This window comes from Scyliorhinus canicula, chromosome 17 (assembly GCF_902713615.1).
Source record: "Scyliorhinus canicula chromosome 17, sScyCan1.1, whole genome shotgun sequence".
NCBI classification, from domain to species: Eukaryota; Metazoa; Chordata; class Chondrichthyes; order Carcharhiniformes; family Scyliorhinidae; genus Scyliorhinus; species Scyliorhinus canicula.
This window is the reverse complement of record NC_052162.1, coordinates 63,378,967-63,394,370: the sequence shown is the minus strand read 5'-3', so window position 1 is coordinate 63,394,370 and position 15,404 is coordinate 63,378,967. Positions and strand designations below refer to the sequence as shown.

At 47.5% G+C, this 15,404-nt stretch overlaps 2 long non-coding RNA genes across 3 annotated transcripts; one reads left to right on the top strand and one right to left on the bottom strand.

Annotated features, from left to right (window-relative positions):
• Positions 1-813: 813 nt before the first annotated feature.
• On the top strand, positions 814-5,255 carry LOC119952455. The gene is made up of 2 exons (XR_005457857.1): positions 814-1,257; positions 3,596-5,255. It is a non-coding gene; the product is annotated as an uncharacterized LOC119952455 (long non-coding RNA).
• A 2,146-nt stretch (positions 5,256-7,401) lies between these two features.
• On the bottom strand, positions 7,402-15,395 carry LOC119951453. Of its 2 annotated transcripts, none has more exons than XR_005457632.1 (4): positions 14,358-15,395; positions 10,145-10,318; positions 8,554-8,678; positions 7,402-8,363 (listed from the first exon to the last, which is right to left on the bottom strand). It is a non-coding gene; the product is annotated as an uncharacterized LOC119951453 (long non-coding RNA). The 2 variants fall into 2 exon arrangements; XR_005457631.1 differs by having other exon boundaries at positions 7,402-8,053.
• Positions 15,396-15,404: the final 9 nt, after the last annotated feature.

The window sequence follows — 15,404 nt, the reverse complement described above, 5'->3', positions numbered from 1 at the left end:
TCATCATAGAGATAGAGAATTTCAATTAAAAGGAATTCTGCCTGCTTATATCATAATGGGATAAACAGATAGAGAAGTTCTGACGGAGACTTCAAAATTCTAAAACAGCGCTTCCAGAGGGAAAAAACAGGACCTCTATTTAAAGAATTGCCTCAACCACTTCAGTATTTGAGTACTAGGCTGATACTAGTGTAGTATTGCGTATTGATTGTCAATAAGACTTTAAACTGAGCTCTCAGTTGCCTGTTCTAATGGTTCAAATGGACATTACATAACAACTGAGATGGTTACGAAATTGGATAAGGTGCTATATAAATGCAGGTTCTTATTTTAACTAACTTAAATAAAGCACATTTAAACTTTAAAGTTCGATTAGGCAAAGCTCATCTGCATATCACTCATTAAGATGGAGGGAAGGGATTGTTATGAGAAATAGTTTCAGTTTTAACAAAAATAATTTTATTTTCTTAGAATGTTTTTTTTCTGATTGAGTCCTGTAATACTTTGATACTAGTTGATCTTGTGGATTTTTAAAAAACCTAAGTATTGGTTTTCTCTTAAACACCACCTGGGAAATTTATTTTGTTTCGATCAATCGGGTCATTAAAAATTCCAGTTCATTTAAAAGAAAAGAAAATTCCCCAATTGTAGTAAAGTACAGTCAGGATTGTGTGGTCGACTTGCCACTTTCTAATAGGCTGAGTGCTGACTGGGCCGACATAGGGGAAAGTGTCGGGAAATGCTCCAGATGAGATGACTTTCAATTCAACAGCCTCCAGTTTCATGTCAGACACAAACAATCATGATATGAGCAGTGTAAGGCTGTAGGCACAGTGTCCCAGAGTGGCTGGGGCAGCCCCAGCACTGACTAACAGCACCTCAACAGCCTTTGAACAGCTCAGGGGCTGAACCAGGGGATTTCACCCAGCTACAACTGACATATTAATAGCTTGGCTCAGGGCTGCTCAGAGACACTGATGTACAGTGGAACAGCAGTCTGGCTAACGCCTGCTCAGAGAGAATGATGTACAGACACATGGCTGTATCTCTGTTACCTCCTGCTCTGTTCTGAGCCAAGCTGCTTGCACCTGCTGAATGAATACTCTCTCGCTCCTGCTCTGGGTTTGGGGTTTTCCTGCAACGAATGTAAGCTCGAGCAACTGCTTCATTCAGTGTATGTCCAGTGTTTGAGCAGCACATCGTTGGAGTCAAGATTGAAGATGCCATCTCTAGCTGAAGACATCAAATACTGAATAGGTATGTTACAATTTGTGGATAATATTCTTTCAAAATACCAAAGTGTGAATATTTACTACATGTAAAAAGGCACACATTCAAGTTTTAGTAAATGGAGGTTTTACTACAAGTAAATTTGTTCAAGGTGACCTGATCAGTTGTTTCACTTTTGTCATCTAGGATAGGGTAAACTTATCTGTTTGTAATGTAGAAGTACAATTTTTAGCTTAGCTGCTTTCAGTTTTGTTGCTCGTTCAGCATATATGTCTGTGTAACAAACGGTTCCATCCATACAGCCTCTCTGTTCAAACCAACACTTCAAATGTTCGACACACCTTTCAGTCTCGCTAGTTCTTCAGTGTAACACCTTTTAGCCCATATCGCTTCTTTATATAAAGCACTGTCGAGTCCACACAACTCCCTTTCCAATGTGTTTTCCATGTTTGTGAGCTTTGATCTATGTAACAGGAATGGCTCATTACATGTTACGCTGCACTGATTTAAACCTGCACATAGAACGGTTAAGAATATTGGTAAGAGATTAAATCAAAAGGGTAAACATAGGCAGCTGTTTTCTGTTTGTGCAGTAAGTTCAGGAAATAGAGGGGAAGCATTTTCAATGAAGAACTATATGACACGTCTAGCTCAGACAGCCACATAAACCACAAACAGCATCTCGACACCTGCTGACATAAACAAAGCATTCAGCAGGTTAGCGTCATGCCTGGCTAATGAGATGCTGTGCAATCGTCTATTAAAATAACTAGAATGCAGTCCACTGTCCCTTCAGAGCACATGTAATTTCATTGTGTTTATTAGGCACCTATCAGGTTTACGGTTAAGAAAAATGTAAAAATGGCTCCTGGTATACAATCAAATTCCACTGCATCAGTAGCCACGGTAGTTTATGACTAATTAATCCTCAAAAGTGCTGATTAAATTAGTTAAGTGCCAATTAACGAAGGATAATAAAATGCTAAACTGGCTCCTGAAATGAACAACAATGGAAGAATATACATTTAAGTAAAAAGTCTGGAAAAGGCTTTGTAATGATGTTGTATCTAATTATTATTTTGCTACATAATAAGCTCTTTTGACGGAATGATGTAAATGACATTCGAGTTTCCAAACACTGGGCCAATATATTGCCGAACAACTGCTTTGGGCAATACTCTCTTTTTAGGAAAACCAAGTTATTCCATTAATCTTATGTTGATGTGTACTGGATGCTTTAAAAGAAATAGGTATTGAATTATATATTTAAGGGAATTAGATGTAATTATGCCAGTTATACGTTCCAGAGTTTCCTGCAAACATGAAATGGTTACTTTAATACAAATTTTAAGTGGTCAGTAGGTAACAGCAGCCCTTAAACTCAGCACAATGGGCTTAGAAAAGCATTCCTCTTCCATGCCACTACAGCAGACTTTCATATCCCATTGGAAGATCTTTTTCACAAAAGATCAGTTCCAAACCTATTCACTCCAATAATAGGGTGAGTGAAATACACCCACCTGGTCCTGACTAAATTCTGCACCTTGCTGCATTCCCAGACGAATTAGAGTAAGACATAGTCACCAGAACAAAAGTTTTTGTGCCAAGGGTCTTTTGGGAGATTCTTGCCGTAGGGAAGACTGGAATGGCGGAAGCCGCAGATGGCAGGGAAGGTCTAAGTTTTACTTCTGGCCCCACAAATAATTTTTTCTTAAAAACCTACCTGCTTGGGCCTGTCCCCGCCCCAGGTCTTATTGTCTTACATAAATTGAAATAGAAATTATTTTGCACCTCACATTCTTTTGATTTGCAGTGTCTCATTACTAATATTACAGTTATGGCCAGAAGTTTCTTTACAACATTTGTCTGTGTAACATACTATGGTAAAATCAGTTTCCGGAAATAACTCAGAGCACAAATGTAATGAATAAATTTCTGTTGACTCCCATCAGAATTTACTGGGTTTCCCGAAAACAGAATGTGAGGCAAAAGTTGAGCAAAACTATAAATTGTAGAAAAGAAGTGTTGCATTTCAATTTCAATCTTGGAGCTATCAACTGGTTCAAACTCTCAGGCAATTCAATTAAACAGGAAGAATAGTGCTCTTCTGTGACTCCGCAGGCTATCCATAAATGTGACATGTGGTGGCATGTTTGTGCATAATTCACGGATCCAACCTTTGCAGCTGGTACATAAGCTGGTAAAAGGCGCCTGTGCAGTTGCACACATGAATTGCTTTGTAGGCTTATTTTAACAGTAATCTTCCAACATCTGTCTGAATTTGACCTCAGTGGTCTCCGCTGGCCACAGAGATTTTGTTTTACACAATCAATTCATTGTTCCTTATGTTTCTGTTTTATTACAGGGTTACATGAGACCCCAGTCCTGGCTCTGCAGAAGCCACAACATGATGATCCCTAAATGCTGGATGAAAGATGTTAATCAGTTGCTCAGTAGCTAGTGTAGGATCTGTTCCACAATTACTACAGCTACATCTGGTTACTGGGTCTCTGATGACATTATCAAGCTACAAAGATTGTTCATTAGGAATGAGAGACGTCAATGGAGATGCGTTGGGCACATGGCAGTGCCAGTTTTCTAGTTCAGTCTCATACTTGCTTTTGCCACTTTGAGAACATTTAACTGCATTTTATAATCTGGCATTCATGCCATGGATCGTTAGGTGTGCTTCCTTCTCATAGTAATCAATGGCACAAGCACCAGTATGTTCCGACTGTTGAGTATGCCAAATGTGCAACCTATCCCATGCACATCATTAATTATTAGAGGCTTCAGGTGTCTCATAATCATACACAATCTCTCAGATTATGTTGCAGCATAACTACATTATAACATAATTAATCAATACTGGTCAAAAACCTTATAAATCGCATTTAAACATCGTGGAAAACTAAACTGAGAAGTAAGGAGATGCAGGATATGAAGAGAGAATAGCAGAAATAATAAAGTGTGAAGACAGTGTATATATTTGCATCATTCAGTGTTATCTACTTATATTTAAGGGTACTGAGAAGTCATGGCGACCCAGATCTTCACAGAATATTCACATATGTGGGTTTATAAAACACATTCACTTCATTTGCTATCAGCTGAGGAGCTTTCAGCCTCGACAAAAATAAATCGACAGCAAGTGCTATTTAAAATTTAAAACAAAGAACAGGACAGCAAACAGTTCGATGTTAGAACTCAACATTAAGAAGGTTGGAAAATATGATGATCTGATAATGAACAGGATTTATTCAGCTCCTGCAATCCTGCACTGAGCTCCCGACCTCCTATGGTGTCACTGATTCACTGCAATCCTGCACTCACTAAACCCCATGGAGTCACATCCTATCAAGCTCGCTATAGCCCTAAGGTCAATGTATCAATCTAATACTGTACTAAGCTCTCAAACCGACACAATTATTACTGTAATCCTGCATCGAACATTCTTAACTCCACATTACCACTGTGCTGTAGGCTCTCCAACACCCACGTTTTCACTGTTTCACTGCAAAATTGTACAAAACTCCCTAACTGTCACACATAATACATTATTGCAGTCCTGTACATAGATAGTAATTCCCCATGCAACTTAAGCATTGTCATTGTGCACAAACATCTTTGCCTTGTGAGCCCAGTAGTGACCATTAGACCTCAGGAGTATTCCCTGGATAGACTTCTCTGATTCCTCCCCAGTGCTTACTCCTGAGTTCTGATGGGATGACTCTCCATGTTGTTGGGCCACCTACATGTTTGGCTTACGGCACTTTGTGTTATTAGATAGGCACATTGTTTGCATACAAACAGGAACATTTAAAATAGGATGTAACATTTGCTGAATAACAAAGTTATATTCTAGGCCGTGACAAGTCATTAAACAGTCATTATTTGTTGACATAATCAAAACTCCTAGATGACAGGGTTCAGGAAAGCACATCAATGGGGAACAAGTTTGTAACAAAATATATTCAGAAGTGTTTTAAAACCTTATTCCTTAATAAATGTTCTCAGAAACTAAATATGCTTGGTGATGTTGATCTTATTTGGAACACATTTCATGAGTTGCAGTACACATATATACAGTATAACATTCTTGTTATTGCTCCGTTCTCCCTTCTGTTTCTCAGCTGCAAGCTCTGTTTTCTAATGTCTTCATTTACCACAAAATTATAACATTGGTGGCAAATAGTGCACAGGACTATAAAAAAAAACAATTATTCCTGAGTGCACAATATTGCTCCAATGTTCATCGGGGCTCCTACATTTTTGATCGAAACAAACGATAGATGCAAAGCTCTTCCACAGCTTCATCATATCCTCAGAAACACCAAAATTCTTCCTAAGATATATGCCAGTTTTCATTTCTATTACAGCTCACCCAGAGGTGCATATTGAGTAGAGGAGCAAATCAAAATTGGGCAGAGATACATATCACAGGATCCTCTCCTATATTTGGTCTGACAAACCTTCTCACTACAGATTTCTGGAGGTACTAATGAGTCCAACCAGAAAATGTTGAATGCTTCATTATAATATTGTGTGGCGAAAGTGACCTTGTATAGACATTTGTTTATTTTCCAAACTTTATACTCAAGAATACACCATCACAATTTCACTTACTACGTTTGGTCATCCAGATACTCGCAGAGGTGATTAGTAATAACCTTTAATTAATAATCTTTATTGTCACAAGTTGGCTTACATAAAAATGTAATGGAGTTACCGTGAAAAGCCCCCAGTCGCCACATTCCGAATTCAGAATGTCCAAATTACATAACGGCACGTCTTTTGGGACTTGTGGGAGGAAACTGGAGTACCCGGAGGAAACCCACGCACAGGGAGAACGTACAGAATCCTCACAGACAGTGCACAGGTCAGAAACCTCGCACAAACTGCAGGATCTTTGATTTTAACCGCTGGAAAACAAAATACTTAAACTAATGATATGGGGAGACAGACTTTCAACAGTGCCTACAAAGATAGGTAGGAATGTAAGCTGTGAAGAGAACATAGGAGTCTGCAAAGGGATGTAGACAGGTTGAAATGAAAATCGCTTATTGTCACGAGTAGGCTTCAATGAAGTTACTGTGAAAAGCCCCCAGTCGCCACATTCCGGCGCCTGTCCGGGGAGGCTGGTACGGGAATCGAACCGTGCTGCTGGCCTGCTTGGTCTGCTTTAAAAGCCAGCGATTTAGCTGAGAGAGCTAAACCAGTGAGTGGGCAAACATTTAGCAGATTGACTGTAATGTAGGATAATAATAATAATCTTTATTATTGTCACAAGTAGGCTTACATTAACACTGCAATGAAGTTACTGTGAAAATCCCCTAGCGAAACACACCAGCACCTGTTTGGGTACACCGAGGGAGAATTCATAACATCCAATTCACCTAACAAGCACGTCCTTCCGGACTTGTGAAGGAAACCGGAGCACTCGGAGGGTACCCACGCAGACACAGGAAGAACGTGCAGACGCTGCACAGACAGTGACCCAAGCCGGGAATCAAACCTGAGGCCCTGGCTCTGTGAAACAACAGTGCTAACCACTGTGCTACTGTGCCGCCCACTATTTTAGTTTTGCTGTTTTTTTAAAAAATCATACTATTGGTGTGGATAGTTTGTGGGATAACTTCTGTGCATCTATTTTTCCAAGCAAACTAATTGTTTGGATAATGGATATATTTAATAAAATCACTCTCTTTCTGTGAACCTGAACAAAGAAGGCTGGGGTGAACAATGCAACGGGGAAAGCAAGAGTAACAACATGCTGAGCAAGTGCGTAGTCAATTCCAGCCCCACTCGTCCCAGAGGCACAACACAAGTGAATTAACCAATAATTCTTCTAAAAATTCCCAAAATCTTTGGTCCTTGGTCGCCCAATAATGACAGTCACCAGGTTTGTAAATTGAAGTACAATTACTGTTTATTTATAACAGGAATAAAGATGAAAAATGCAGTAATTTCAGCTGGATAACAAGCAAGCTAATATACTACCACCCCCTCCCCCCCAACTGTTCCACCCTCTATCAGCACACACAGACACACAAATACAGAGGGGTGCAAAGGGGTAAAAATAATGGGCGGAATTCTCTGGCCCCCCAGGGGCCCGCGATGGGCTGAAGTCCCGCCACTGACAGGCCTTTCCCGCCGGCGTGGTTTAAACCTCCTCTAGTACCAGCGGGATTGGCGGCACGGGTGGGCTCCGGGGTCCTGGGTGGGGGCGCGGGATGACCTGACCCAGGGGGGTGCCCCCACGGTGGCCTGGCCCGCAATTGGGGCCCACTCATCGGTGGTTGGGCCTGCGTCGTGGGGCACTCTTTTTCTTCCGCCCCGCCATGGCCTTCACCATGGCGGGGGCGGAAGAGACCCCCTCCCCTACGCATGCGCCGGTTTGACGTTAGCAGCCACTGATGTCCCGGCTGGCGGGGCGGCTAAGGCCGTGCGCGCCGGCCGGCGGAGCGGGAACCACTCCGGCGCGGGCCTAGCCCCTCAATGTGAGGGCTTGGCCCCTAAAGGTGCAGAATGGGGAGGCCCGACGCCGAGTGGTTCACGCCTCTCTGTCCCGCTGGGACCCCCCGCCCCGCTGGGTAGGGGAGAATCCCGGTCAATATGTTTTAAGTTAAAAGCATAAGAGTCCTTGCTTTCACAGTACGAGTGTGGTTTAAAGTCTCTGGAATAAAGCATGTAATGATCCTCTTTGCAGCCCAGCAGTATATCTTACTCGCAACGTCCAGGAGAGGCCTTTGGCTTCACAGCAGCTTATTTCTTGCACAGAGAACGATCAGATTCTGGTCTCTGCTTCACCTCAGCCTCTTTCCTGCAGAGAGAGGATTATCAGATTCTGGATTCTGCTTGCACAGCCTTTTCTGGAGAGAGAGCTCTACTGGATTTCTAAAGAGATTTTATCATATCAGAGAGAGAGAAATCAGAGCTGCCCCTTTCAGCTGCAGAACGAAAAGCAAAACTAAAAACAATCCAGCACTGAGAAACATTCCTGAGAAATCAGAACCAATCACTGCTGGTTACCGGCAAAGCCCAGCTTTTCGAGCCAGTTCATTGGCTACCAGCCAAGTCAGTCAAACGAAATCACCACTGATCTCTCCTGCTTGAGTTAAAGGCACAGGATGCTTTAAAGTCACAGGTCCATTATTCATCCATGGATCAAAATTGTAATTGCAAAAATTTAAAAAAGGGGGAAACAGGAAACAAACAAGGTTTAAACAGGAGGATCCTTACACAAGTTAATTAAATTATAGGAGGGTTACATCTGTCAGTTATTAATCTCACAATTGCTTACATAGACAATGATGGATTTACCTGAATTATTGTCCATGAACCAACCTTCCAGTCCACCATTCATCTACACTTAGGAATGCGAACCTTGCATTGATTTGGAGACGGTCCGAAAGTCACATCAGGATAACCAACTTCACAACCAAGATCTGCAGGTTAAATATTCATCATAGCCAGCTTGTTAGCCACATGTATATAACCAAAACAATTAATTTTTCACCCGGTGGAATAAACCAACCATCAGGAACTGCATGAGAAATCAACATTTTAGTTGTCCGAGACACCCAAGGTTAATTGTAAAAGTAATCAATCTTTTCCAAAATCCACTCCCAGTTTAGTTGTGTTTCTGTTGAGTTGAGTGAGCTGCAGTAATTAACCTTGCTTTAGTCGCACCAGGTGGCAGGCTGTGATCTATAACCAGAGGAACCAATGTTCCAGTTCCTGGAGCTACATTTCTATTTTTGGTTTACTGTCAGAAAACCTGGTTTTCTGGCAGTACAGTCAGCTTGGACCCCAGCAGGACAACTGCCTTTTTAGTGATTCAGTCTTTTGGCTGTGCTCTACACCTGAGCTAACTAATGCAGACAGTTTATAACCTAAAAGAGGCTAAAGGAACCAATTTTTTAGGCATGGGAGCCAGACAGGGCCACAAACATTCTATTCAATGCAGCTAACCTGAATCTGCGGGAGTGATTTTTTGGATCAGTTAGCTGTGGGCGCAAATACCGTCATGGTAGCTAAAGCCCGTGAGAGGGTCATAATAGGATTTGTGCTGGGGAAGTCTCACTTAGAGATGTGCCCCCCGACCCTGCTCATGGTGTGAACTTGATTACCATGAATTTACATTCATTTAAACATCATTAACATAGGATCAGGAGTAGGCCATTCAGTGCCTCCAGCCTGTCCCGTCATTTACTGAGATCACGGCTGATCTGAGGCCTAACTCCATTGACCGGCCTTTGGCCCATATCCCTTAATATCTTTGCTGAACAAACATCTATCTATCTCAGATTTAAAATTAACAACTGTCCTGGCTTCAACTGCTGTTTGTGGGAGAGAGTTCCAAACCACTTCCACCCCAAGAGAAACAGTGCTTCCTAACATCGCGCCTGAATGCTCTAGCCTTAATTTTCTGCCTTTGACCTGAATAACTTGAAGGCTAGGGAGGAATTTTTATGTCCAGTTCTGTGGTCAACCACTTACCCATGACCCAACACCAAAATACCTTGGTATCGTTCTTTTTTAAAAATAAATTTAGAGTACTCAATTAATTTTTTCCAATTAAGGGGCAGTTTAGTGTGGCCAATCCACCTACCCTACACATCTTTGGGTTGTGGGAGCAAAACCCACGCAAACACGGGGAGAAAGTGCAAACTCCACACGGACAGTGACCCAGAGCCGGGATCGAACTTGGGACGTCGGCGCCGTGAGGCAGCAATGCTAACCACTGCGCCACCATGCTGCTGCTTGGTATCGTTCTTAATTGTACATTAATCTATAAGCGTCACACCCAGATCACCGGAGTTGAGGTCAAGACGGGGTGAATCTCATACAAAAACTGGTGGATGCCACAAGGATGCAGTCGAACCAACATATTAAGCACTGCTTCACTCACCCTAATCCACCCAACAGCAATTGACAAAGAATCATCCAGTCTGGAAATGTTAGCTCCTTTCTCTCTCTACAGATGCTGTCAGACCTGTTCAGATTGTCCAGTATTTCGTGTTTTTGTTTCAGATTCCAGCATCCGCAGTCATTTAATGTTGACTGAGGGATAAATATTGACCTCCTGAGAGAGCAAACAAAGCACCGGTTTAAAATCTCATCTCAGAAACGGAGGGAGTTTGAGGATTTTGACCCAGCACCATATGGACTGCAGTAGTTCAAGAAGGCATCTTACCACCATCTCCTGAAGGTGAATTAGGGATGGCTTTGCCAGTAAGACACACATCCCCAAAATGAAATAAATCAAAAGGTATTGGGGAGTAGTGCTTTGACCTGAACCATTTTCACATCTGTTTGTGCCAGGGCTGCAGAGCTTTGATCTGAACCATTGGTTGTGGAATTGTTTAGCTCTACTTTTAGCATGTTGCTTCTGCTACTTATATCCTGTGCTATAACCTCACCAGGCTGGCACCTAATTTTGGTTTGTTGCTGGCATGCTTTTCAGCACTCTTCATTGAAATCTCCTGGCTGAATGGTAAGGGAGGGATAGGCCAGGCCAAGCAATTCCAGACTGTGGTTAAATACAATTATGCTGCTGATGGTCCTCAGCAGAGAATCCCTACAATACAGTACAGTGCAGAAGGAGGCCATTCGGCCCATCGGGTCTGCACCAATGCTCTGAAAGAGCATGCCAACCAAGCCTACTCCCCCAGTCCTATCCCAACAATCGCTTAACCTAACCGTTACATCTTTGGATATTAAGGAGCAATTTAGCATGGCCAATCCACCTAACCTGGACTGTGGGAGGAAACCCACGCAGACACAGGGAGAAAATGCAAACTCCACACAGAGAGTTATCTGAGGTTGGGATTAAATCCGGGTCCCTGGCGCGGTGAGGCAACAGTGCTAACCACTGTGCCGCCCCATGAATGCCCAGTTTTGAGCTGCTTGACCTATTCTGAATCTATCCTATTTAGTATGGCGGTGGTGTCACACATGGTGAAGGGTGTCATTCGTGTGAGGATGGAACTTTGTCTTCTTACAAATTTAATCCCAGATAAATGTATCTTTGACAGGTACATTACGGAGGGTTTTAAAAATTGGAATTGTGGAACATGGAATGTGGCTGTCGCCGGCAAAGCCAGCATTTATCAAAATCAGCATTTGTCAAAACCTTGATCTGAGTGGCGTGCTCAGCCATTTCAGGCAGCAGTTAAGAGTCAACCACATTGCTGTGGATCTGGAGTCACATGTACATCGACAAGTCCAGGCAGTGGGTATCCGAGGGGGTCATCTGCCCGTCTACCACGGCTACATTCATGGTGACGGAGCATGCAGTGTCCACTGGCACGATTGAGGCCTTCCATGCTCGTTGGGACACTGCAGGGAGTGGAGTAACCTAGTGACCCCTTTAATCACATTTTAGTTTGATGTTTCAAGTTTCATTTGTGATTTGTTCAAGGCAGTATTCCTTTAAGGGGCTGTCCCTTTTACTTTGTCCCTCAGTTCATTTGATTTAGTTTAATCGGTTTATATAAATAGTTGGAGTCACATGTGGGCCAGACCAGGTAAGAACAGCAGATCTCCTTCCCTAAAGGACATAAGAACCAGATAGGCATTTTGAAAAACAATAATGGTTTCGTGGTCATCAGGGCCGGCTCAAGGTACGGGCAACTCGGGCAGTCGCCCGGGGCGCCATGTGCTAGAAGGGCGCCATCAACGAGTGTGTGACCGGCGTCAGAGACCTGCCGACAGAGAGACCGGCCCGCCGATCGGTGAGTCCCGATCATATACCAGGTCACTCCGCCCCCCGACCCGCCCCGACACCCCCCACTGCCCCGACCCCCCCCCCCACCACTCCCCCCCCACCCCCACCACCACCCCCCCCACACCACCACCCCTCCCCTCCCCCCACCCCTCCCCCCCACCCACCCCACACCCCCCCCCCACCCCCCACCTCCCTCCCCACACCCCCCTCCCCACACCCCCCCACCCCCCTCCCCACACCCCCCCACCCCCCTCCCCACACCCCCCCACCCCTCCCCACACACCCCCACCCCTCCCCACACACCCCCACCCCTCCCCACACCCCTCCCCCCACCACCACCCCTCCCCACCACCACCCCTCCCCACACCTCCCCCCCCACCCTCCCCCCCACCCACCACCCCTCCCCACACCTCCCCCCCCACCCACCCCCCCACCCACCACCACCCCCCCCCACACCTCCCCCCCCACCCACCACCCTCCCCCCCACCCACCACCCTCCCCCCCACCACCCCCCCACCCACCCCCCCCACCCACCACCACCCCACCCACCACCACCCCTCCCCACCACCACCCCTCCCCACACCTCCCCCCCCCTCCCCCCCCACCCTCCCCCTCCCCCCCACCCACCACCCCCCCCCCACCCTCCCCCCCACCACCCTCCCCACCACCACCCCCACACCCCCCCACCACCCTCCCCCCCACCCCCACCCTCCCCCCCACCCCCACCCTCCCCCCCACCCCCCCCACCACCCACCCCCCCACCCACCACCCCCCCCCCACCCCTCCCACCACCCACCCCCCCACCCACCACCACCCCACCCCCCCCACCACCCTCCCCCCCCCACCCACCACCACCCCCCCCCCACCACCCTCCCCCCCCACCCCCCCCCCACCCACCACCACCCACCCTCCCCCCCACCCACCACCACCCTCCCCCCCCCACCCCCCCTCCCCCCCACCCACCACCCACCCCCCCCACCCACCACCACCCACCCCCCCCACCCCCCACCCCCCCCACCCCCCACCCACCACCACCCACCCACCACCACCCACCCCCCCACCTCCCCACCCTCCCCCCCACCCACCACCCCCCTCCCCCCCCACCCCCCCTCCCCCCACCACCCACCCCCCCACCACCCTCCCCCCCCCACCCCCCCCCACCCCCCCCACCCACCACCACCCACCCCCCCCACCCACCACCCACCCCCCCCACCCACCACCACCCACCCCCCCCACCCTCCCCCCCCACCGCCCCCCACCCACCACCACCCACCCCCCCACCCACCACCACCCTCCCCCCCACCCTCCCCCCCACCCACCACCACCCTCCCCCCCACCCCACCACCACCCTCCCCCCCCACCCCCCCCACCCACCACCACCCACCCCCCCCACCCCCCCCCACCACCCCCCACCCCCCACCACCCACCCCCCCCACCCACCACCACCCACCCCCCCCCACCCACCCCCCCACCCACCACCACCCACCCCCCCCCACCCTCCCCCCCCACCCCCCCCCACCCACCACCACCCACCCCCCCACCCACCACCACCCACCCCCCCACCCTCCCCCCCACCCACCACCACCCTCCCCCCCCACCCCCCTCCCCCCCCACCCACCCCCCCACCCACCACCACCCACCCCCCCACCCTCCCCCCCACCCACCACCCCCCTCCCCCCCACCCCCCTCCCCCCCACCCCCCTCCCCCCACCACACCCCCCACCCCCCCACCACACCCCCCCACCCCCCCCACCACACACCCACCCCACCCCCCCACCACACACCCACCCCCCCCACCACACACCCTCACCCCCCCCCACACACCCTCACCCCCCCCCAACCTCCCCCCCCCCCCCCCCTCCACCCCCCCCCCCCCCCCCCCCCCCCGAAGGGCGCCGAAGTTCAGCTTACCCGGGGCACCAGCAACCCTAGGGCCGGCGCTGGTGGTCATGATTGGACTTCTAATTCTACATTTCTTTTATTGAATTCAAATTCCACTTTCTGTTTGGTGGGATTTAAACCTGGTCCCCCAAGCAGCACCCTCTGGTTTTCTCTGGATTACTAGTCCAGAGACAATACCACTACACCTCTCCCTACGATGAAGTCAATTGGGGTTTTTCCCTTGTGTTGGGCCTTTCACCACCTGCTGCAGATCCAGTCTGGCAGTTCTTTAGGACTTGACCAGCTCAGTCAATTCTGGTGCTGCTGAGCCATTTTGGAGGATGGACAGTGAATTTCCTCCCCACCCTACCACAAGTGGAATTCGCTTCCTGAGTTAGTGGTGGAGGCAGAGCCCCTAAACTCTTTCAAAAAGTACCTGGGTCTGCACCTTAAGTACTCTAAGCTACAGAGCTATGTTGGACCAGATGCAAGAAGGTGGAATTAGAAAGGGCACCTGAGAGTCCTCGGGCTGGCATGGACAAAATGTGCCGAATGGCCTTCTTCTGTGCTGTAACTTTTCTATGATTCTAAGTGCATTTTGTGCTCATGCTGCATATAGTGTTTTTTCCAAATGGTGTTAACTTCTTGGAATGCTTCTGTACAGGAACGTCCATCGTTTTTTTTTGCACTCAACTGGGACTTGAACCTACAAGATGGTTAGATTGGTAAATACAGACGGAAAATCGTTAGAAAGACAAGTAGATACATTTTTACTAAAACAAATGGTTAGATAGGCAGACAAATGATTACATTGGCACATAGGCAGAAAGTGCAAGGCCATCTTCCAAAACTGAATTGGCTATGTACTGATAAACACAATTATTTATAGGGCTGTGGGGAAGAGAAGGGAGATTCGATGTAATGGGATAAGTCTTTCAAAGTCAGCATAGGTAAGATGGGCTGAATAGTATCCTTTACTGCACAATGAACTGAAGAATTACATATGAATTACCACATGGAAACAGACCGTTCAGATATTTTGCTGTCGACATTTACTTATATGTTTCATTACCTCACATAGCAGTATATATTAACAATGTGTATCACTAACAATAGTCTAAAACTGTGCGATATAATAATGTGCATCACTATTACATATGTATATCTCGCAACATATCTTAACAATGCATGTATGTTTGGAATTCTAATTCTCTAATCAAGATGTCAAGAAAAAAAATCGCAAGAGATGGCTGTATCCTTCTCCCATCACATGCAGCTACAGGCTGACCTTGGCATGCGGACACTGACAAACTGACTCAGGCATGCTGACCCTCAGGCTAAACCTGGCAGACTGACCCTGGCAGAGTGCCTCTCATGCTGACCCTGATAGTGACCCTCATGCAGACCCTGGAAGAGTGAACCTCATGCTGACCCTGACAAACTGACCCAGGCATGCTGACCCTCAGGCTAAACCTGGCAGACTGACCCTGGTAGAGTGTCTCTCATGCTGACCCTGGCAGACAGACCCTGGCAGAGTAACCCTCATGATGACCCTCACAGG